This window comes from Leptodactylus fuscus, chromosome 5, assembly GCF_031893055.1.
Source record: "Leptodactylus fuscus isolate aLepFus1 chromosome 5, aLepFus1.hap2, whole genome shotgun sequence".
Lineage (NCBI taxonomy): Eukaryota > Metazoa > Chordata > Amphibia > Anura > Leptodactylidae > Leptodactylus > Leptodactylus fuscus.
The window spans coordinates 217863841-217888724 of NC_134269.1; positions in this window are offsets into that span (position 1 = coordinate 217863841).

Below are 24884 nucleotides of genomic sequence, written 5' to 3' on the forward strand. Positions count from 1 at the left end.
TCCCCCAATAACTCGATAGCGGCAGCTCCGAGTGAAATCATTACAATAAATTGTAGCTCTCTTCCTCCGCGCAACAAATCGCGAGCTCCTTTAGAACTCTGTGCCGACCCCTTGCAAATTGTCATCTGCTTGCGCCCCCGGTCCATCTGTTCCACTCCGGTGACGCAATGGCATCCAGAATCCTAAAAAACCTTCTCTCTCTCTTTTTTTTTTCTGTGTTTCGACTTTGTTCCCGAGCTCCTCTGATACAGCACATTTTGCAGACAACAAAAATAATAATTGCTGATTGTTTCATATGCTGCTCCTTTGCAGTTTTTTTTTTTCTTTATTCCTTGCTAATTGTACGAGAATAAAAAGAAAGAAGTCGCAACATCTGCTTCATTTGCATTTCCTGCGCAAGGCAGAGTTAGCTCTGACTCCTATAGAGCGCGGCTTGGATGATGAGAGAGGAGACAGAACAGAGAAGTCTTTGAACCGCTGACTTCAGAGAGGAGGCAGGTTTGTCTTACGTGAAGCGGAGGAAGGCAGGGGGAGCCGAGGCAGAGTGTTGGGGGCTCCGAGGTGTTTATTGTATCCTTGTAAGGTTCATTCGCTTCTCACATTTCCTCTTCGTCTTAGTTTAGCTGCTCGCCGTCCTTTCTTCTTCTAAGGGAGCTTTGCAGGCGCGAAACAGCTGCCTATGATAGAAAAAAAAATTGCCGGCACAAAGCTACGTCTGATCTGCGCCGCCACACCCTGCCTTCTGGCGTTCTGCTAAACACGGCTGTCTGTATGAGTTACACTGGTACCATTCACAGCGCCGAGATGCAGCACGGATTTCATTGTCGCCGGGCCCGGTGCTGGAGATGGCAACCTTTCAGGTCTTTGTCTCTGTAACAAGTCATGGCAGAAAGGTCAGCTTACCTTTGTAGTCCATTCACAAGGTGGACGAGTCCGTTACAGGGTGACCTTTTACACTTCGCACCGATCGAGTCTATAGACATGAAGGTCACTGGAGGATACAGGCGAGGCGTGAAAGTCGCCGTGCAGGTGTAGCAGTGCGGAGATACAATGGAGCAGAGCTCTTAAGACTGGCGTATCGTATTCCGGTCTCTGAATAAATCAGGCTCATGCACCAGAATGGAGAGTAATTTCCTGATGAAGGTTAAAGCCCCACGTTGCGGAAATGCAGCTTTTTTTGCTGCCGTTTTTGAGCCAAAGCCAGGAGTGGATTGAGCAGAAGGGAGAAGTATGAGAGTGACCTACGTATTTCCCATTCCTTTTGTATCCATCCTTGGCTTTGGCTCAAAAAAATGCAACAAAAAAAAGGCTAAGGCCCCACGTTGCGGAAACGCGACTTATTTTGTTGCCGATTGTTGAGTCAAAACCAAGAATGGCTACCAATGGAATCGGAAATATACTACTAACTTCTGCCTTTGGCTCAAAAATCTGCAAAAATCTGTCCCGATTAGAAAAGGGGTGTAACATACAAAGTCCCAACCCAAAATGGACAAACCCTTGGATTTAAGGAATGGGTCACCTACTGGGCAGCCCATGGGGTATGACCAGGGTGGGGCTTCTCCCTGTTATTTACCTCCCTACTGTCTATTTTACCAACTTCAAAATTGGTAAGTATAATCTATGTGAACGGGAAGCCAATTTCTCTATTCATGGACACAAATCCCATCCCAACTGTGGGCCTAATGACCCAACTTTCCCCAGTGACAAAGGATGCTGACCAGAGTTTCCAGGAGCAGTTTGCCCCCCAAAGAGGGCTGTCCGCCATTAAAGACACTGCAAGTAACCCTACTAAATATAGAATGTAATATAGTAAAAATTTTGTAAAAATTAATGTTCAATTTCAAGCCGATCCTATGACATTTTCCCTTTAAGAAACTCTCTCCACTGTCTCGTCCAATATCTGATGTGCCCGCACTTTGTTAAAGTTTCTTCCTTTTTTTTTCTGACTTTACAAGCAGTAAAATTTGACAAAAAACTATGTAAGTTATGGAGAACACGCATACTTACCGCCTGCAGACACCGGGAATCAATATCTTGTCAGTCGTGCTTTCCGTACATCAAGAAAAAAAGTATTTTTGGAATATTCAGTAACATTCCTCAACTTGTCAAAACACTTTGCACAAAAAATTTGTCAAGCATCGTTGTACAAAATAAGATGTAATTCACAAAATTATTCTTTTATTCCAACACGGGCCGAAAATTGGGGTCAATTGGGGACAAAAAGTGGGGAGCGAAACCCCATTTATGGCTTGGTGCGATGGGACAGTCTTCCCCAACAATGTAACAATTTTATAGAACTTCTTAGAACTCTGTGTCGATTCGAACGGCTAGAAATGTATCAATTAATTAACAACTGGGTGTGACCAAAAGGTGTGGCCTCTTCGCTTTGTCTAAAATTTATATCATACTGTAGGAAACAATTCCGGTCTTCACTCTCTGGTGTTCCCAAGATATGTTGGCTCTCCCTTGTAACGTCGGTGGGCCCCCATGCACATGATGTCATGGCTCTTTGGTGATGACTTGGAGATGCCGACATCACAAAGGAGGACAGGAGGCACACAAGACAGATATCAGATTCGGCAAGGGAGCCCAGGAAAGTTGACGTAACCCGTGCCTCCCCGGGACCTTTGAATATTATACTCTGTGCTAGCTCTAGTATATTAAACAGTTTGTACCACTTGATCTGGGCACAGCTTTTCCTCCTATAACATTCTTATCCAGTTTGGGCCAAGTGTGCGTGTGTAGCCAGAGCGAAGTAAGTCACTATTGTATTTCCCCTGGGAACACAAGGATCGGGTGGGTTGGAATCCAAAATTTCTGTGTCCAACATCAGCCATTGGGGGAGAATTTGTACACTCATGGGTTGAGCGATCGGGATGCCGATCGGTGATCGAGCAAATTTAACGATCCCGATCGGGATCGGCTGGAAAAATGATCAAAAATCGGATTTTAAAAATGATCCTGAAATCTCAAGATCGGCTTGACCCTGTTCATGTAGATATCATTAATAGGGTTGAACGATCGGGATCGGGAAAGATCAGATCCCGATCGGGGATTGAGCAAATTTCATGATCGGGATCGGCTGGAAAATGATCTAAAATCGTCTCAACCCTAGTACACTCCCCTACATGCTAGATTATCGGTCAGTCTAGTCATAGTTGGGATGGCTCGGCCTACCTAAATCTAATATGTAGGGTCAGCTATAGGATATGTCGTGAGATCAATTAGTATACAAAAAAATTGCAGAGCATTGCAGAGAAGAGGGGAAGTATTCCGAAACATTTCCTTAGAGAATGTTTTGTCTTCTCTTTTGCTTTGGTCAATACTGAAAGCCTGGAGAATGGAGGTCCCGGTGTGAATCCAGCCCTATACCTTCTTCTGAGCTCTTCCTTAGCTTCTGTGGGACTTAGTATGCCAGAAACACGGCCAACTTCACTTTCCTCCTGATATAATTTCCCAGTCAATGTTCTCTGATAATGTGTCTCCATCGCTGATAACCTTATTGATTTTCTTATCTTCTATCTGTGTTTATAGCTGTAGAAGTTCTACTGTGCTTTTTTTCTCTCTAGTCGAGCGAATACGTTGTTACACTGCAAATAAATCATAGCGAGCGGGAATATTTGAGGCCACCTGTCACCGTAAGCACACACGGGGGGCCGCCATCTTGTCGAGTCCAAGATAGCAAACTCTATCGATCCGCCAGGCAACGACTTGATGTTACTAGTTCCCGGAGAGGTAATAGGGTCTTCAATGGCTGATCCTGCGGGAAGGCAAAAAAATTCTCAAAAATGAGGTTTTGGTTCGGAATCTTTTTTTTGCATATACAAAGGAAAGTATCGATCGAGATCTACTTTTATGCCTACTTTAAAGGGAGTCTCTCAGCAGAAAAATTGGTATCAAACCAATGACACTATCTTGTAGGGCGACTTCTACACTTTCCGAAGATACCTTTCTTATTCTGCACTGTGGTTCCATTTTCTTGAAAATCAGAATTTTAATCTTAAGCAAATCAATTAAAGGGGCTTTAGGGAGATTTCTCCTCCTGCTGGGGCTTTTCAAACCCCTGACTGCTGACACAATATGACAAAGTGGGCAACGTCACTTGAGCAATGGAGGAAGGAGTTTGGGGTGATTATCTAGAGAAGAGAACGTAAAGCTTATATAGTGCCCCAAAGCCCTTATCAGATCAGAAAATCCTCATTTTAATGAACGTGGAGCTGCAATGCTGAATAACATAGGCATCTTTGGAAAGTGTAGAATCCACCCTACAAGGTATTGTCATTAACTTAATATTGGGTTCCCTTTATAAAGTCTATAGCCCTTTAGGTTTATGAGTCTCCATCACTGTCTTATCTTATCCCAATAACATTTTTTGACATTTTGGAAATTTTTGAATTTCTTGGAATTTTTCTCAGCAAATTTTATGGAGAGCCTTGAAATTTTGGATGTACTATGAACACCTCACTCATATTCCTGCCATTTGGATTACTGAGCCGCATACATATTCTTTTTGGAGTAGTATGGACTGTTCCCTGCGCCCTTGAACCATCTTCAATGACATCTTATGCTGGAGCATAACCCAGATCCCCAGTGACGATATCTGGAATCACGCTGAGCCACGGTGTTCCAGCTCTAGTTTCGAGCACCTTTTTCGGCTGCTACATAACATTAAGATTCTGGTTGACTCTCTGGTTCTGTTATCTAGCTTCAATTTGTCTTCTCATTACTCCTGACTACATTCATTGATTTGTCTTGTGTTAATCTTTGACCTCATATCCCAACGGTGCTCTAGTCTACTGATTCCAATATGTTCCATCTCTCCAATACGTTGTATCTCTACGGACTTGTGGTCACTACTTGTGGCTAAAGGAAGGGCAATATCATCTCAAGCTGTAAAGATAGGACACATGTTATGACCCTGTCGGTTAGATATCAACCTACAGGGTCATTGGTCTGGAAGGGGTTTTCCATGGTCATATTATCGATAGCCTATTGTTAAAATAGGCGATTGATATTAGATCGGTGGGGTCCAAGTCTTGGTCATCGGTCATGGTCATGTCGGTGACTGTGCCAAGAATTAGATCCTAAACTTAGACCATTAATATTCTGATCCCGAAGGACTCGTTGAAGCATATTGGTGATCCAAGGGTCCGAGGATCTCCCGAATTTCCACTAAGAATTATGGAGGATCTCATCGCATAGAAGGTTCTTCTGCTCTTCTCTGGATCAAACATGGTGGAAAGGGTTGACCTAGATCTTGGCAACAATGCAATAATGACAGTGTTGTCAATTTCTTAAACTTTTTTTTATATATCCACTCAAGCCAGTTTTTTGTGCCATTTTGCTTTCAGAAATAACCCTGGTACGCCATGGCAGGAAGCAGTAGGCCGCATTGGGACTTGGCACCTGATGTGATTATAGCTCTAAATAGAGAAAGCTCCTTTGTAGAGAGTTTAATAGCTAACTGAATGACAATACCTATCCATCATCTACAGTGGACAGAAAGTAGCCAGGAGGTCTACAGCATCAACAGTATCATCTGGTCAACAGCTTTTCCTTCTGACCCTTCCCCCTTTGCTACACATGTACAATGGGCTGTGCATGGGGAAAGTAGAGTAAACAATTCACTAGAGGTGCAAAATGTATATGTGAAATACCTGGTGCCCATTGCCATGCTTCTGGAACGGTTCCTTAAATTCTGAGTTCCAATTTCACTTCTGCAAAATGGCCACTGAGATTTTAGACTAATCTATACACGTTGTGTTTAGGTAACCCAAGACACTTCTTCCTGATGTTGACTTGTCCATCCAAGATGAGGAGGCAATATATTTTATGTTTTGGTAGTCTGAGACATTTCCCTTTCTGTTGAGTGATCCATCCAAGAGCAAAAGACAACGTCTTAGACTAACCTCTATACACCGTGCTCCAATAATCTGAGATATTCTCCTTGCTGTTGAATGGTCCTTCAAAGACCAGGAAGCAACATCTTAGACTACCCTATACATGCTATGCTTTGGTAATCTAAAACACTCCCTTTGATCTTGAGTCGTCCCTTCAAGAGAAGGAGATTAGGTCTTAGACTACTCTCTGTACACTGTGGTTTGGTAGTCTGAGACTTCCCCTTGCTGTTGAATGGTCCATCCATGAGCAGGAAACAACATCTCCACAATATGCTTTGGTAGTCCGAGACACACTCCTTTTTCTTGAGTGTTCACGTCAAGAGAAGGGGGCAATGTTTTAGACTACCCTATGTGAACCATGCTTTGGTAATCTGAGATTTTCCCCATGATCCTGAGTGACCCCTTTAAGAGTAGGAGACAAGGTCTTAGACTACACTATGTACGCCATGCTTTGGTAATATGAGACTTTCCCCTTGCTGTGGAATGGGCCATCCAAGAGCAGGAAGCAACATCTCCACGATATGCTTTGGTAGTCCAAGACACTCTCCGTGCTTTTGGGTCGTCCCTTCAAGAGAAGGGGAGTATGTCTTAGACTACCCTATGTACACTGTGGTTTGGTAGTCCGAGACTTTCCCCTTTCTATTGAATGGTCCATCCAACAGCAGGAAGCAACGTCTCCACAATATGCTTTGGTAGTCCGAGACACTCTCCATGCTTTTGGGTCATCCCTTCAAGAGAAGGGGAGTATGTCTTAGACTACCCTATGTACACTGTGTTTTGGTAGTCTGAGACATTCCCCTTGCTGTTGAATGGTCTATCCATGAGCAGGAAACAACATCTCCACAATATGCTTTGGTAGTCTGAGACACTCTCCTTTTTCTTGAGTGTTCACGTCAAGAGAAGGAGGCAATGTTTTAGACTACTCTATGTGAACCATGCTTTGGTAGTCTGAGATTTTCCCCATGACCCTGAGCGATCCCTTTAAGAGTAGGAGACAATGTCTTATACTACACTGCATACACCATGCTTTGGTAATCTGAGACTTTCTCCTTGCCATTGAATGGTCCTTGGTAATCTAAGACACTCCCTTTGATCTTGAGTCATCCCTTCAAGAGTAGGAGATTAGGTCTTAGACTACTCCATGTACACTTTGGTTTGGTAGTCTGAGACTTCCCCTTTTTGTTGAATGGTCCATCCAAGAGCAGGAAGCAACGTCTCCACGACATGCTTTGGTAGTCCAAGACACTCTCTGTGCTCTTGAGTAGTCCCTCCAAGAAAAGGGGGCAATGTCTTAGACTACCCTATGTACACTGTGGTTTGGCAATTGAGGACACTCCTCCTGATTTCAGGTGCTTCATCCAAGAGCAGGGAAGAGGAATAAGGGGTTAGTTGGAGTCGTATTTTAAAATGGGCTTTCCAGAACCTACATTTTTGCTTATTTCCTGCGTTCTTTAGGTGTTTAACCTTGGGCTTCGGCGCCGGGTGCGACTCCAGATCATCAGCACTTGACTTCCTTCTCCACCATGTTCAATGATATTACCTGAACGATAGGGGCCGGTGGACACCATCACTATAGTAATAAAGCCAGTCCCGATATACGTGAAGGGGCTGGGAGCCGGGTCCTGGTTCTGATCATGTGACCTGGTGTTGGCCCCGGGCGTCCAATACATCTGTGCAGGAATTAAGTGAAACAAAGCCCCTATAGTCTAAATTTATTGCAATTTTTTTTTTTATTGTGAACTGGCGGTCGCTTTAATTAAAATGGCTTCTAAAAAAAATCAGGCATTGTGGAAACGACTGACATGGAATACGTGTCCCTTCCCTACAGGTTTTCCCACCGGGTGGCTTTAAGACTGACACAGATTGACACACAGAATCAATTTGCTAACAAAGCACTGACTTAAAGTTTATAAGGAAGGTATCCAGTCAGTTCTTAGCTTAAATCACATATCCCTGTATATTTCCCACGAGCCTCGGATGCAGGGCAAATAATGCAGGACGTGCTGACTTTTGGAAGCTCGGTGCGGATAGCAATGACCATCTGATTGTAATTGGCGCTGACAGTCCTTTGCAGCACTTACTTGCTTCACTTATCCTACACAAGTCGACTGATGTTTATAGCACAATAGAGAATCCATCCAGAAGGGATTAGCAAAATTAAGGCCGTCTACACATTGCTATTCTGTGTCACTGTTATTAGACATTAGAGGAAAATCTCGGGACGTTTTAGGGCAAATTAAAGCAGAAATACAGACCAAAGGATTTGCAAATGTCATCTCTCAGCTAGACCAGGAAAGCAGAATCGGGGTTAGCTGAGCCGTTGGGCAGTGCCCTGGGGCTTAGCTTGTTTTGGACCTTACACCCACGTCATTGAAAGAGCTGGTGGTCTCCCGGAGCTGTCAGTGGAAAGATAATCACCAGCTTTATGTCCGTATAGTCCTCGCCACATCATACCCTGCTAACATAGTATAGACAGTGCCCAAATATCAGCGCCATGCAATGGATGCACCACAATACGGTGCCCAAATAATACCAGTATAAAGTAATCTAACAACAGGGACAATATGGTGGACACAACCTTATGTAACTGTAACAAGCCGACATCGATACAAAATTGATACAGAAAGTATATTGGAAATTTGTACAAATTTTTATCCTACAAACAATAACATTGGCCTCTAAATATTGGTGTGAAAGTGGATGACTACGGTTGAGCGATCGGGTCCGAATCGGCGATCGAGCAAATTTCACGATCAGGATCGGCTGGAAAATGATCGGAAATTGGATTTTAAAATCGATCCTGAAATCTCAAGATCGGCTCAACCCTAAAAGTGACTTTTCCCATAGAGAAGCATTGACTAGGGTGGAGCGATCGGGACTGGGAAAGATCGGGTCCCGATCGGCGATCGAGCAAATTTCACGATCAGGATCGGCTGGAAAATGATCGGAAATTGGATTTTAAAATCGATCCTGTAATCTCAAGATCGGCTCAACCCCATGGATGACTACAGCCAGCTATACACATTAGATTTCCTTTGGCCAAAATATTCGACTCATCCATTTTGGTCGTCCAATGGCCAGAAATATGACATAGAGATGTCACAAAGTAACAGTCTGCTGAAAATAGATCAGCCATGTTGGAAATTTTTTCATCTGCCGTTGGCTGAAAATACCAAATAAAAAGTCACCCATCAGACCACCATCAGGATGGATGTCCAAAATCAAATGGGCATGGTTGGCTTTAGTCTTTGGTATTCATAGTATCCAATGAACCTTGTGATTCTGTGGGCATAACCGAATCTACCTTGTAAAATCATGTGCCCACTGTTTGGACAACGCTTCGTCCATTTGTGGTTGCCATCCTATCTGGCCTTACCCTTATACTGCTCATATGTTGATAGTATAGAGAGTCAAGGAACATCTCCTACTTGGGTTAAGCTATAATGTACTTTGCACAAACCCCGAGCAGGAGATGTTCATGGGGTAAAGAAGGTTATAGGTTTGAGAGCCCTAATGCAAAATCTGTAACAGGGCTCCCTCATCCATTACTGGTTTCTTCCCATGTTGCCGAAAGGACCTTGCCCGCTTAGGGTTTGGGTGCCACTGCTACCTCTGGACCTCTTATTTTATGAGCCCCATCACCCGTGAGGACATTTACTACGACGCCTGCTCCAATAAATGGTAAAAATTCCATCGTCATATCGTCTTAGGTCACGGTGCCATTTTTGTAGCCTCACGTCCATGCCCCCACTGAATCTTTCATGAGTGTCCTCCAGAAGGGGTGAAGTCTAATGGCCTTCCAGCCTTGGCAGGTACTATCAGCTTTCGTTCTGTATCCACACTGCACAGAGATATTCATTTTCTAGCCAAACCTGACATACAGATCTTATCAGTCATGAAATTTTGATTAGGTATGACAAGCGGCTGAGAAAGGATAACGATGAAGCATCAGACACCTGCCTTATGGTGTCACCCGGCCTCCAGGGAGACGTATAAATTTTCCCTTAACAGTTACTAGGCTAATTCTCATTTCCAATGCATGATTTAATACCATTTCTTCACCTTGCAATGTATATGTTTGCTGCGGCGCAAGCAAGGGAAGTCTTCAGCCAGAGAAAACACCTGCTCTGTCACTTATGGTTTAGAGTTCGCTCTCGCCGCCGTTGCGATTTTACGGCCCCATGTGTACAGCTTGCCGAATAGCAACATTTTAAATTTTTAAGTAGGATGACATATGAAAGAGGCGATAACTCTCTCGGATGTGCGGAGACCAGATGTATGGACAGCCACTAAGGGAACGGCATGCGAGACTGATAATACTCTACAAACAGACCGGAACAGTGGCGGGAAAATCCAGGGACCGGACAACCGGAATCAAGAGACAAACATAGGGGGAATTTACTATTAATCTGGCCTTAAAGGGGTCGTCCTATTTCAGACACATTACAAAGTCAGGATTAGGGTTGAGCATTCCGATGCCGATCTTTTCCGGCGGCATCAAGGTTGGAAGTTATATCCTACAATGCTTGGCTACTAGCCCATCATTGTGGGAAAAGCTAACACTAGGTTTGAGCTATCGGGATCGGGAAAGATTGGATTCCAATGGGCGATCGAGTAAATTTCATGACCACAAACGGAATTCCGATCCCGATCTTTTCCGGCGGGATCAAGGTCGGAGGTTATGTCCTACAATGCTTGGCTACTAGCCCATCATTGTGGGAAAAGCTAACACTAGGGTTGAGCGATCGGGATCGGAAAAGGTCGGAATCCGATCGGCGATCGAGTAAATTCCACGATCGGATCGGAATTCCGATCCCGATCTTTTCCGGCGGGATCAAGGTCGGAGGTTATGTCCTACAATGTTTTGGCTACTAGCCCTTCATTGTGGGAAAAGCGAACACTAGGGTTGAGCGATCGGGATCGGGAAAGATTGGATTCTGATTGGCGATCGAGTAAATTTCACGATCGCGATCGGAATTCCGATCCCGATCTTTTCCGGCGGCATCGAGGTCGGAGGTTATGTCCTACAATGCTTGGCTACTAGCCAATCATTGTGGGAAAAGCTAACACTAGGGTTGAGCTATCGGGATTGGGAAAGATCAGATTCCGATCGGCGATCGAGTAAATTTCACGATCGCGATCGTAAGTCCGATCCCGATCTTTTCCGGTGGGATCGAGGTTGGAGGTTATGTTCTACAATGCTTGGCTACTGGCCAATCATTGTGGGAAAAGCTAACATTAGGGTTGAACGATCGGGATGGGAAAAGATCGGATTCCGATCGGCGATCGAGTAAATTTCACGATCGCGATCGTAATTCCGATCCCGATCTTTTCCGGCGGGATCAAGGTCGGAGGTTATGTCCTACAATGTTTTGGCTACTAGCCCTTCATTGTGGGAAAAGCGAACACTAGGGTTGAGCGATCGGGATCGGGAAAGATTGGATTCCGATCGGCGATCGAGTAAATTTCATGACCGCGATCGGAATTCCGATCCCGATCTTTTCCGGCGGGATCGAGGTCGGATGTTATGTCCTACAATGCTTGGCTACTAGCCAATCATTGTGGGAAAAGCTAACACTAGGGTTGAGCAATCGGGATTGGGAAAGATTGAATTCCGATCGGCGATCGAGTAAATTTTACAATCGGGATCGGACTTTAAAAACGATCCTGAAATCTCAAGATCGGCTCAACTCTAGTCAGGATACAACCACCAGGTCCTCCAGCGATCAAGACAATAGGAATGAGTCCCCAATGTCTCCTCCATGTGAATGAAGAGCATGAAGCTTTTGACCATTTTTTAAGACTACGTCATCGATGGGGCGTGGCTTAGATTTAAAAAGTACTTGTGGCTTAAGATGCAACAGCGGCCCAAATTTACTACTGGCTTTGACTGGACACAGGCGTTAACATGCTGACTCTTTGGCACAGTATGGCGCATCTTTACTACAATGTTGTGCTCTTTGGTAACTCTAGGTCGGGCTCAAGTTCTCCAACATGTTCAGTAATTGAGTGTGAAATTAGTAAATCTGGGCCAATGGGTCTCAGTTGCTCTAAAATTTGCTACAAAATTCTGACTCAAAGTAAATCAATGAACAGGTGGGATAAAGAGAAATCACAAGTATCATCCGGCTTCAGCACTGTGATAAATTTGGCAAATTTTCAGCCTTTCTAGGCTGACTGAGGTGCAAATCGGCCTTGAAAAACATCAATTTTGCACGGCCGTCTTGCACGTGAAGGGCACTTGTTTTCACGGATTCCCCCCATACATTACAGTCACAGCAAAGTGACTCTTTGCAGAAAAATTGACGCATTATTTCAAAAACTGTGTCACTTATACCTATGGTACAGTCGGTGGTTTCCCTATAGCAAACAGAAAGTCCATAAGTCAACAGAGGAAACCTGAAATGCGCTGTGTTGCCACCATGGTGGTAGAGGTGGTCGCAGTAGCTCCATGTAAGCAGAGGGAGGTTCCCGTTGTACAGGCCCGAGAGCACAAGTGGAATTTTTTGGGTTATTTATCCCAGTAAACCTGGTCGGAGCCTCTGTGTCCATCATGCACATTACCGCCCTACGACTTGAACAGAGCTCCGTTGCAATACCAACTACACCCTGTGAGTATTAGTGGCGCTATAGCATATAGCCTCTTTTTAGTTCGTAAGTAGGTCTTTGGACTATGGGAGGAAATCCACGCAGACACGGGGAGAACATACAAACTCCTTGCAGATGTTGTTCGAACCCAGGACTCCAGCACTGCAGTGCTAACCACTGAGCCACCATGTTGCCCCTAGCCTTGTTTGATTCTATGCTGTTTATACAATGTATCCAGTGATACAGTCACATAAGGATACATGACTATCAGACAACGAACGCTACATCCCGCTTACGGAGTATACGGGACATTTTCTACCACAGTCCTATAAATAAATAAAGGAGGTCCATCATGTTACGGCCTTAATTGGAGATCAAACAAACAATATCCTAACCTTGACACCGGAAGTCACGTTAAAGTCTGATACATTACAGTCTCGCAGCTGGAGAGCAAAGGCCATGTTATCTAGCAGACTGCACAAATGTTTATTTGTATGAGGGCCAAGGGACAAGGGCATAGGGCCGGCTCCGAGCTCCCTGCCAGCGAGGAGGGATATTACAGCTCACTGCCATCGCATCCAACTTTCCCCTGATAGAGGTGAACTGGCTTTGTGTTGATCCTCGCTCGCACCATACTTGGTATTGAAGTGTTTTTTATCTGCTTCAGAGTTGCTTTTCTATATATTCCTAATAATAGGTTTGTGCAATGTTTATGTTTTCGAATCGATTTTTTCTCGTATATGACATCTGAGATCTCGGCTCCGCACTGCACAGCACAGGCTCACAATACAAGGGGCTGGTCGCCTTGTTATTCCTTGACAATGGGCTTTCACCTGAGGCCGAGGTTCAGCAGACAAATTAAGTTTTAGGTCTTATTCACGCCTCCGCTTGTCACACGCTGCCTTGTTTTGGGGTTGTCTGCTGCCTGTGTTTGATCCATTACTCACGTTATATAAGAATTGCCACCAATTCTAGTTCTTAGTGTTCGTGAATAGGTTTCGTTTCACCAATTCCAGCACAGTTGGAATTTTCTCTCTAGCCCCCGCCATTCCTGAGCAACAAGGGTAGTAAGTTTTGGTGTCAGGTGGGCGGTGACAGATAGGAGGCCGCCGGCGTTTCCATAGACATGCTACGATTTCCAAAATTGCAATAGTTTTGGAAATCGTAGCATGTCTATGGAAACGCCGGCGGCCTCCTACCTGTCACTGCCCACCTGACACCAAACGTTTCTACCCTTGTTGCTCAGGAATGGCGGGGGCTACAGAGAAAGTCAATTAGGTCTACGGAAATGCCTGCCGCCTCCTACCTGACACCGCCCACCTAACATTACTACGATTTCCAAAAACGCAGTGGTTTTGGCAATCGCAGTGTGTCCACTGCACATATTTTTTGGCAAGGACGCTGCGTTTTTTGCAAAAATGTTGCAACCTTTTTATGCCTCATATTCCAGAACGCTGACATACAAGATATGACAAATCCACCGAAATAGTTTATAAAGAAGGATCCGCTTGTATCCTTTTTTCCGTCTACGCTTGCCGTACTGTTTTACGTCATGGAAAATTTTTGTCCTGCCACAATACGCCAATGACACATTATTCGTCGTAGATCTGATTCATCCAGATTTGTACAAACATGGCTTTACTAGCAGGGTATTGAAGTGCGCACCATATAGATTCCCATCCCGATGTCTGATTCATTCCTGACACTTCTCCTCGCTATGCCGGGGCTGATACATATATATATGTATAAAGATATATATAGCGTCATCTGTCATAGACGCCGTTAGCCACAGAGCTGTTAAAAGCCCTGATTTCTTTGGAATCTGTGAGTTTCGCACATTTTTCTTACACTCGCGGACACCTTTGCAATCTATCAGCTAAATGTATATAATAAGTAAGGTTCAAGGGCAAGAAAACATATAAAAGAGTAGATTCATTAATCAAAACACAGCGATACATGACAGCGGCGGTATAGAGCTCGCCACGTGTGCAGAGATGACGGGGTGTGTTACCTGCGATATACCGCAGCATGAGGCTATGAACACATGTATGCCATTCCTAGGTGTTACCTATATACAGTATATGTTTTTATCAACTAAAGCAACTCCTGTGCGGACATTCTGTTTCCATCAAACCTATAGGGAAACCTCCATGTTGCCATTGACATGCCAAAATCAGTGGCATAAGGAAACAGGAGCTTAAAGGATTCTGCTATTAAAGCAACTTTTTTTCTAATTACCACGTCGGAATAGCCTTAAGAAAGGCTATTCCTCTCCTACCTTTAGATGTGGTCTCCTTAGAAATACCGGTACTTACCGGTATGCTAATGAGGTCTCAGCAGCAATGAGGGCGTCCTTCTTCTTTTCTGCCTCCTCCCCTTGTCTGTCGTCTCCTTTCTTCGTCATATCTGATGCCTGCGTAGTTGGCTCTGACAGCAAGACCCTGTTAGAGCCAACTGCGCATGCCGGCCGGCGACCATATTTCCAAGGCTGCAATTGCGCGCATGTGCAGTACGCTCCTCACGTCTTCGCCAAACAGAGTGTACTGCGCATGCTCAGTAAGATCTGTACAGCCCTCCGACACCTGGATGAGTTCACTCGCGCATCGGAGGGCTGTACGGACCTTACTTAACATGCGCAGTACACTCTGTTCAGAGCGTACTGCGCATGCGCGCAATTGCAGCCTTGGAAACATGGCCACCGGCCGGCATGCGCATTCGGCTCTAACAGGGTCTCACCGTCAGAGCCGACTGCGCAGGCGTCAAACATTACGAAGAAAGAAGACGACAGACAAGGAGAGGAGGCAGATGAAGAAGAAGGACGCCCTCATTGCTGCCGAGACCTCATTAGCATACCGGTAAGTACCGGTATTTCTAAGGAACGGCGCGACGGAGACCACATCTAAAGATAGGAGACGAATAGCCTTTCTTACGGCTATTCCGATGTGGTAATTAGAAAAAAAGTTGCTTTAATGGTAGAATCCCTTTAAGGAAAGGACACTGGACTGCTCGTGCCCTTTACAGAGGCCGCCGATTTACTTCTGTGGTTACGAGTGGCAGGGATTTCTCCCGGAAGAAAACAGCAAAACAGCAGGACTAGACCACCTCGGGAGACACCGGAGCACCGCGGACGGTAGGTTTTTTTTTTTTTTCACCTTCCCTATTAAAAATAAGAAATGTATCCCGGACAACTCCGTTACAGTGTAACAATATAAGTTAAGTTCCATTCCAATTCATTGCAACTCTGTAGCTATTTCTCGGCTTTGTCCCACGTGTAGCTAATGAAATCTTCCGCACAGGCACACCTACGTGTCACTTGCATATATTTTGCCCTCCGTCTATTTGCAGACAAGTCGGAATTAATTGCTTAATTGTACAATAAGCAAACCTGCCATTTTCACCCACACAATAACCCTCAGCCATGATTCTGGAAACATAGCGAAGAGGGAGCGATCGTCGCCCGTAATCAGGTCAGGTTTCCAAAAAGTATCTATACCCTCGATTACAGGGTAAGTGCCTACTATATTTCCTTCGTGTTGGCGGAAACCATCGACTGCTGCTGTCATAGAAGTCTATGAACAAGGGAAACACACGGGAGGACGCGGAGACAAGGCGCAGGTTGGGGCAAGGCTCAGATCTCTTTGAGCTTGTCACTGTTAATAGGGAACTGAAGGCATCTAAAAGGCGAGCGGGGCCCATGGACAAAAATAAACCGGCCCCTGGCGAGTGTCCATGCCAACTGTCCATGCATCTATGGTAACACAGACATGGTTTCCATGATGTACATCTGTTCCATCATTTGGAAGAATGAAGAAGTTCTTTGCATTTGATTACATTAGTTATACCTTGACTTCTAGCTTTCATTTAACCCTTTGTTATGTTTGTCACGCAGATTACAGGGCCCGTGGTCAGGTGGGCCTTCACCGTTCAATGTCCATTTATAAACTGGGTTCTCCAATCTGTAATTCTTGTCCGTGTATTTATATCCATTGTAGTCAGTGCATGTAACCGGCACTATCCAGAGTGCTAGGGAGGGGGTAGGGGGCCCCGGACAAAAGTTCTGCCACTGACTACCTGTATTCCCCATACTTACTTATAACTGTGTGTTGTCCCTCTGTTATTCCTCCTGGAAAATAATGATTAAATTAGAACTATGTGTTACCAGGTGGGGGCGGAGTCTTACAACCTGTCCAATCAGTGCTGCCTGTGCAAAACACACCCTGATAACAAGGGAAGAGATAACACCCAACTGGCAATGTATTCATAAATATCCCGTAGGAACAACAGAGGAAGGGATTTATGGAAACACTAGCAGTTACCCGCGACTACGTCCGGGGGTTGGCGGTGGCGCTGAACCGCTTATATTTCTTGTTCTCCCATGTTTGCCCCCAGATTCATGTCCCCCATCTCTGCCCCCAGTTTCTTGTCCCCCCATGTCTGCCCCTAGTTTCTTGTCCCTCCCTTAATCTGACCCCAGTTTCTTGTCCCCCCATCTCTGCCCCCAGTTTCTTGTCCCCCCATCTGTGGCCCCAGTTTCTTGTCCCCCTTTCATCGGCCCCCAGTTTCTTGTCCCCCTATCTCTGCCCCCAGTTTCTTGTCCCCCTATCTCTGCCCCTAGTTTCTTGTCCCCCCTTTCATCGGCCCCCAGTTTCTTGTCCCCCCATCTCTGCCCCCAGTTTCTTGTCCCCCCATCTGTGGCCCCAGTTTCTTGTCCCCCCATCTCTGCCCCCAGTTTCTTGTCCCCCCATCTGTGGCCCCAGTTTCTTGTCCCCCTTTCATCGGCCCCCAGTTTCTTGTCCCCCTATCTCTGCCCCCAGTTTCTTGTCCCCCTATCTCTGCCCCTAGTTTCTTGTCCCCCCTTTCATCGGCCCCCAGTTTCTTGTCCCCCCATCTCTGCCCCCAGTTTCTTGTCCCTCCCTTCATCTGACCCCAGTTTCTTGTTCCCCTATCTCTGCCCCCAGTTTCTTGTCCCCCCTTTCATCAGTCCCCAGTTTCTTGTCCCCCCATCTCTGCTCCCAGTTTGTTGTCCCCCATCTCTGCCCCCAGTTTCTTGTCCCCCTTTCATCTGACCCCAGTTTCTTGTTCCCCCTCATCTCTGCCCCATTTGTTGCCCCCCCTATCTCTGCCTCCAGCTTGTTGTCCCCCCTATCTCTGCCTCCAGTTGCTTGTCCCCCCTTCATCTGCCCCCAGCCTCATGCCCCCCCCCCACATCACCACCAGTGTAGTTGGACTCACCTTGCCGCGCTCCACCGCTGCTCTCTCCGCTCGCTTGCTGCACATCAGTGTCGGGCGGCTGGCTGCGTTGGCGTATAGGAGGCAGAGCGAGGGAGTTAGGTTGCTATGACAGCCGGAGCCTCGCTCTGCCTCCCTGACCTGTCAGGCGTGCACTTGCATTGCAGTCTAGGCAGGTAGACTGCAATCCAGGTGCCGGTATCATACAGTGCATTGCCGAATACCGGCACCTGTATTGCAGGGTACCTGCCATACGCAGCCAGCCGCCGGACACCTATGTGCAGCGAGTGAGTGGAGAGAGCGTCGGGTGAGCGTGGCAAGGTGAGTCCAACTAAACTGGGGCCAATGAAGGGGGGGAGACATGAAGCTGGGGAATGTGGTTGCCCCCGCCCGGGACACCCCCTCCCCGGGACACCCCAACCCCCTGTACCCGCTGCACTTACCTGTGGTATGTCGGGTGCAGCGGTCTCCTTCGTCCGAGAGCTGTGTAGGTGGGCTGGGACAGCTGCGGCGCCAGGACCATGTGGGCTGCCGCCATCTTCCTCAGTGTTTCCCTGCCCCAACCTATGGTGCCACAGTTGTGGCTCCAGAGCCCGCCCACAGCCTGCCATGCACCAATAGGAGGTGCGTGCACAGACCAGCGCTGGCAGAATGCCAGCTGCTGCAGCCGAGCCGGAGGATTGTTTGGAGGGTCACGGTGGTGATTTGGGGTGAGTGACCCACATTTAAAGTAGCCTACTACCGTGTGTGTGTGTGTGTGTGTGTGTGTGTTCGTGTGTGTGTGTGTGTGTGTGTGTGTGTGTGTGTGTGTGTGTGTGTTCGTGTGTGTGTTCGTGTTCGTTCCCCAAAATCCATTCAGCCGTTTGGCTGTGATTGAAGAACAAACATCCAAACTCACAAACTTTCACCTTTATAATATTAATAGGATATTAATAATTAGAATAATGAAACCAATCTTACAGATATTGGCGATTCCTGTGACTTATCTCATGTTTGTGGCCTCACTTATGTCCTAGTGTCCGTGCCCGGAGATATTTCTGGTGAGACCCCCACAGGTGATGTCACTGTCAGGTCGGACCCCGGAGATGACAGGCCGGCTCTGCCCAGTTCCCCGTCTCCGTCTGGTCATCTTACAATTTATGATTTTCCAAATTACCGAGGACTGAAATGCAATTAATAAATGACTGAGCAATTGATTCATTACTTGGAAGGTCATTGGGATCCTGTTCACATTTGTATTTTTGGCACATGTGCCACTTGTCTGATCTGGGGGGGAGCAGGACAAGGATCGAGGCCGGTCGGAGCAGGAATCCTCAGTCTGACGGATTTACTGTAACTCATGCTGAGATCTGTGCGAGTCTCTGACTGGTGTAAATTTCGATTCTGCTGCAGAGGACCTTCCGAGGTGCCCCAAAATTCTTAAGAAGCAGGAGCCATCATCACATTGATCTGGAGTCGCATCTGAACTGGTTGGATTAATGGGACAATCCTTGGTTTATCCTTTACTTTTCGATCCTCCAGGCCACTTGTGCATTGTCAGTGGTTTCCACCCTAGAACGTTGACCCATTCATCTCTATGGCTCCATTCACACCACCCTGCCTGGGGCAAAGCTCAGGACGAGTCCTTTTCCTGTCCATTTTATGGCCCGTGCTCATTGACCTAAGTGAATGTGGCCGCGGAGGTCATCCATGTGTCGTCCATACTATTACAACACAGCCTGGTGACTTTCAGGCTGGGTTCACTCTTGTGACGGGCTCTCTGTTGTTTGGGTCAATCAGGAGACCCCAAAGACGAAGAGCCCGTCTGGTAAAACAATAGTTACCCACAGTCTCTCTACAACGCAGAATCTACGGCAGAGTCTCCATATATAGACCGATATATGTCGCCTTACACCCCCCAAACCCCCAAAAACTACCTTACAGAGATACAATGGAAAACTCTCAAGCCAGAACGTGACGTTTATCATTGGACAAAGCCAGAGCACCCTAAAGGGGAAGAGGTCATCACCCCTATAGCATTACCCACCCCTAACCATGACCCAAAAATTGAAACAAAAAGTATCCCTGCAGGGTGGCATTGTGACCCCTTAAGCCTGGATGTGACCTGTATCAATGCTCACGACTTGGACTTGTTGTTCAGGAAGAAGATTAGGAGGACGTCATCTATGTACCCTCACCCTCCAGCAGTCCCATCTCTGCAGGGTTACTTGTCCTCCTCATCCCCCCAAAAATGTAATAAAACAGTGAAATGAATGGTTGCCGCCCATGAAAAATGCAGAAGACATACCTATGGAAATTTCGGACGTGTGAATAAGGCCTTAAAATTAGGCCTCCTACACAAAGTATGGACACATGAATTTCTATGGGCCCATACACACAGCCGCAGTTGTGTCCAACAAGCTGGAAAAATGGTGCAAGTCCTATACTCGTCCGTAGTTGCGACCTTGGTGTTGGTCCTACACTGTCCATTCAATTCAATGCACGGGATAGTGAAAAGCAGGCATGACATAGGAACACCAAAAAGTTCTGTTTTCAGCCCCACATTGCAGAATTGCAACATTATTACCAACTACACAAACAGAAGAAACAAAAAGAAACAGCGGGAAAAAAATGTAACGTTTTACAGTAACAATCCACACACTGCGAAAAAACCGAAGCCTGTCAATGTAAGCTGTAGAAACGCGAGCATTTTTTTCGGCGGTGCCCTAGGTGAGACCTTAGGTTTAGAAGGGTTCAGTAACACCAATGTCACTTTTTTTGTTTTAGGAATAGAATTCAAAAAACGGCAGTGAGGACTGACACTTCAGTAGAAGAGAAGTGGCGATCATAACGCCTTTGTATCCATGTAGGTCACTATCCTATAAGCCGGGGGCACGGTAAACCCTAAATTTTATTAAATATGTGCAGGTAAGATTAGCAAAGGGCCCGAATAAAATAGATGATATAGATGACAAAAAATTCAGACACTTGAGACCCGTCCCTTCCTGTTCTGCATATGAAAGCAGCCTAATATACAAGTGTTAATATAAAGTCCTAACACAATCAACCAGTCTAAATTCTAATACAAAAGGAACAGTAGGGAACGGCGGGGGAAGAAAGGCCCTGGGTTGCCGGTGAGAGCGCATTATCCAACTCTATTATAGGGTGTTTTTTCTTTCATTTAAAGTTTCAAAAGAGCTTCAAAGCAAAGTAATATTTATAATGTATCCAAGAATGTCTGATGTAACAAGAAAAAAACATCATTTGTCGGCCCGGAGAAGAAAGCCGAGATCTAAATCTGCCCTTGTCCTGAGACGTGCCATCCCACACGGAGTTAAAGTTACCGGATTTTGCTAATTAAAAAAAGTTAATAAAAGTCATTTGAGTCGTTTTCTATGGAAATGTCCAAAATAATCTTCAGATGTTACCAAGATATGTCTTAGAATATTAAGAATAGCAGCCGATATGGTGACCCCTAGGGTTGAGCGATCGGGATCGGAAAAAATCGGATCCTGATCAGCGATCGAGTATATTTCATGATCGCGTTCCGATCCAGCCTAGAAATAGATTGGGAACGGAATTCCACCTCACCCCCCGATCTTCATCGGCTGCTCCCCTCTGCCAGTCCCTCCACTGGCTACCTATAGCCCAGCGAATTGAGTTCAAGCTACTAACACTAACATACAAAGCCAACCACAACCTGGCCCCTCCATATATCTCTGACCTCATCCTCACCTGTCCCCTCCATATATCTCTGACCTCATCCTCACCTGGCCCCTCCATATATCTCTGACCTCATCCTCACCTGTCCCCTCCATATATCTCTGACCTCATCCACAACCTGTCCCCTCCATATATCTCTGACCTCATCTCCCGCTACCTGCCCACACGTAACCTCAGATCCTCCAATGACCTCCTACTCCGCTCTACTCTCATCCGCTCCTCACACAACCGTCTCCAAGATTTCTCTCCTGCATCCCCCATACTCTGAAACTCCTTACCACGACACATAAGACTGACCCCCACAATCACAGGCTTCAAGAAGGCCCTGAAGACTCACCTATTCAGGAAGGCCTACACCCCCCAATAACACTATCACCGCACCGCCATCTGTACAGTCTCCCCCTCTCCTTCTGTCTCTACCCCCTTCACTCATAGATTGTAAGCCCTCGCGGGCCAGGCCCTCTACCCCACTGTGCCAGTCAGTCATTCTTAGTATTATATCTACCTGTATATTCTGTGTATTGTATGTAACCCCCAAATGTAAAGCACCATGGAATTAATGGTGCTATATAAATAATAATAATAATAATAATAATAATAATAATAATAATAATAATTCCAATCCCGATCGCTCAACTTACCTGCACAGATCCGCTGCCGCTGTCACTCCCCGTTCTTCTCGGTCCAGTTTGCTCTCATTCCTTCAGAGCGCCGCGCACGCCCGTGCCTCCCAGGTTAGTGTTACAGACCTAGGAAGAAGGCGGGGCTTGTGGCTTAGGAGAGTGTGGGCGGGTACTGGGAGGGGAGACGTGAGTGATGCACTCACATCTCCCTGCCCACACTCTCCTAAGCCACAACAAGCCCCGCCTACTCCCAGCATCTCTAACACTAGCCTAGGGAGGCACAGCGCTCTGAAGGCGTGGGAATGAGAGAGAAGAGGAGCGAGAAGAACGGACGGGGAGCGGCAGCTGAGTATAATGATTGGAGGCCCAAGAGTGGTTAGAGAACGTAAAAAACACTGTTACTTACCTCTTCTGTGCTCCAGGCTTCGGGTCTGCTTGGTGACGTCACGCAGGCCAGGCCAGCGTTCTTAAGTGTTACAACACAGGTCTGACTCATGTGACATCTGTACCAACATGATGATAAGATGGCTGAAGATAGTGCGGAGTGCACCGGAGTCAGGGAGAGGTAAGTAACAGTGTTTTTTATGCTTGTATTCTCCCCTGGGTCGCCAATCATTATGCTTCCCAGAGTATTAGACCCCAGAGTATGATATTTGTTCATGGGTGGTCCACAATGGGGCATAATAGTATGTGCAAGGGCCACTATGGTGCATAATAGTGTGTGCAAGGGCCACTATGGTGCATAATAGTGTGTGCTGGAAAGTGGTTTGTACAGGGGAAGGGGGAGGTCAGGGTTGGGAGGGGGCCCCATGTGAAATGTGCGTCAGGTCCATTCCTGTGATATCTCATGTGGTGAAGACTTCCACTAGAACAAGCTACCAGATGTCGTTTAACCGGACAGTGGTGGGGGATACTGGATTGGTGAGTATACCCACCACCGTAATTCCTGGACAACCCCTTTAAGCCAAGATCTATTACCAGTTCTCTAAAATTCTCAAAGGAATCTTCTGCTGAGAAAAACTGGTTCAGAATATATGCCAAAAAAAGTTTCCTGCTGCTCCTGTTCCACAGCTTATTGGGTCTTCCATGGTCTCTACTTCCAAAAACTGGTATAGATACGAGCTGATCACTGGTTGCAGACATTTCCTGTGGGTTGAGACGGGACCAGAAAGTAGAGACCTTTGGGACCCTGATAAGCATTGGAATGGAATCTTTTAGGAAATACCAATAGTATCTCCTACAATGGAGGACTCCACACAAAAAATTTTTTGCATGGTCACCCATGTTTTGGTATGATGCCCCATGGTCGCTTCCAGTGTAGCTAACATTGTCTGTTTGGAAAGACTGGAGGTTTATCACGATGTTCTTAGGTATTTTAGGGTTCATATGGTTTGATAACCAACAGTCTATTCCTTCACACCAAAAATAGGAACAACAGAGGTGTCTGTCGAGAATAAAGGATGGCTTGTGGATGGTCCTCCATGACTGATCAGTGATCTGCAAGTCCCCTCTGGCTATCTTAGATATTTATGATCTCCTTAAAGATAAAGAACCATTTGTAACTCAACAAGGACCAGATGTATCGAGTCACCAATGTATCTCTAGTGTTGTGGCTTTAGATACGGCTTCATGTTAGGTCTCTGGCTTTCTCTAGATTACTAGTGAATTGTGTAATTACCCTTCCTGTATTCCAAAGCTGGGACAGGGAGACTCGCGGGGCTATTCTGTCCTAAGGCTGCAACAAATTACCTATTGATTTGAGGAATCTCTAATTTCTCCATAATAAGACTCTAATACAACAAGAATAACCCAAAAGGGATCACTTATTGCATTTTACGCCAATTTTCTGGAGCAATTTTTGGTGCATTCCTTTGGAATTTTTCACGTTGCTCACGACTCTTTTCTAAAAATTGGACAGAAGCTGGAATGGACCAGGGACGGGGCAGAAAATTGGTGTCAATTATATCAGAAATCTGCACCAGCTCCTAGGTGGCTTTGGTCTCAGTTCTGGCAAAGGGAAGGTTCCAAGATTTGCAAAGGGGATGGAATAGAAACCGACATCTAAGACGAGAGTCCAAATAACTTCACCCAAGTTTCAAAGGTTCATTCCTGCCTAAAGAAATTTTCTTAAAATGGTCACACATAGTCTACGAATTTGGTCAAGTGTCTAATTTGTATGGGATGTCCCAACTCCCTCACCAAGGGTCTGGATGTCAAAATGTTTGACCCTTGGTTCTCAAGGAAGATAAGATGCTACTGGAGGTATTTGACGGTGACTTAAAGGGAGGTATCATCTAATCTGCGTTTAATTTTTTGTTTGCAATTTTCCCAGAGCTTCTCCTCTGCACCGAGGTGTTATCTTCTGTTGTAATCCTGTCTTGTCTATGACGTAAATGAGGTGACTGCTGCAAAGAAAAACTGCTGGAGAATCCAATCGGAAGTTCATCTAGGATTAGGATGCAAATTATTGTAAGGATTTTTGACTAATACAACCGATGATAATTCATTCAAGCCAGTAAGTGATCTTACAACTCTACGGCTATCCTCCGAGGATGGCAATACAAGGTAATGACCTGTGCATCAATAGCCCACTTTAATCATTCATTAGGGAGTCCTTTAGCCTTCCCAATAAATAATTTTTGTGGCTACACTTAAGACGTTGCTTAGCAGCAGTCAGTTCTGGCAGATCTCCATGCTTCCATTGGATTTGTCTTCTAGAGATCTTCCATAACTCCTTTAATATCCATTCATTCAAGAAGGTTCTCGCTTCATGGACCATCGTAGGGTGCCACTTTGAGGCAATCCTTTAAGAGGGGACTACTGGCCCATTTTCAGCCCCGTG